The sequence below is a fragment of the Entelurus aequoreus genome, linkage group LG18 (genome assembly GCF_033978785.1).
Source record: "Entelurus aequoreus isolate RoL-2023_Sb linkage group LG18, RoL_Eaeq_v1.1, whole genome shotgun sequence".
NCBI lineage: Eukaryota > Metazoa > Chordata > Actinopteri > Syngnathiformes > Syngnathidae > Entelurus > Entelurus aequoreus.
In genome coordinates this window covers 27,856,810-27,857,569 of record NC_084748.1, presented here as the reverse complement: position 1 = coordinate 27,857,569, position 760 = coordinate 27,856,810, and positions in this window count along the sequence as shown.

The window sequence follows — 760 nt, the reverse complement described above, 5'->3', positions numbered from 1 at the left end:
TAATATTAAATACCTCAAATAAGGGTGATATTTGGTTATTTTCTGTCTGATAAAATAATTCTTCTCACTAAGCAGATTTTATGTTAGAGTGTTTTACTTGTTTTAAGGGTTTTGGTCCTAAATGATCTCAGTAAGATATTAGAGCTTGTAGCTGAGATTTTATGACCTATATTGAGTAAAACATGCTTGAAACTAGAATATCAACTGTTGCAAAGCTGTGTCATCAACACTCACAAGTATAAAACTACTTTTTTAAAAGTAATAATTTCTTACTTCAAGCAGGAAAAAAATAAAATCATGATGCCGAGCGCATATCATTATGTCAAGATAATGGCACTAGCATTTACTTAATTTTAAGAATATTTTTCAACATATTGAGCAAAAAGGTCTCTTTTTTTTTTCTACCAAGAAAAGTGCACTTGTTAGTGAGAATATACTTATTTTAAGGTATTTTTGGGTTCATTGAGTTTAGCAAATTTTACTTGTTTTGGAATGTCTTGACAAGCCGAATTTTCTTGTTCTATTAGCAGATTATTTTACTTAGTTCAAATAAAATACCCCTAAATTTTGTTTTTGTTTTTTCTTGTTTTTGAACACTGACTTTTTGCAGTGCCGTACCAATGATTACATTAAGATTTGAGTACCCATTTAAGTCTTCATGGCAACATTTCAAAAAGTAATAAGTGTTTAAGAGCATTTCAGTGTTTACGCGTGTTTATGAAAGCAGGAGGGTTTATGAAGACTTTGAATGCAAATAACA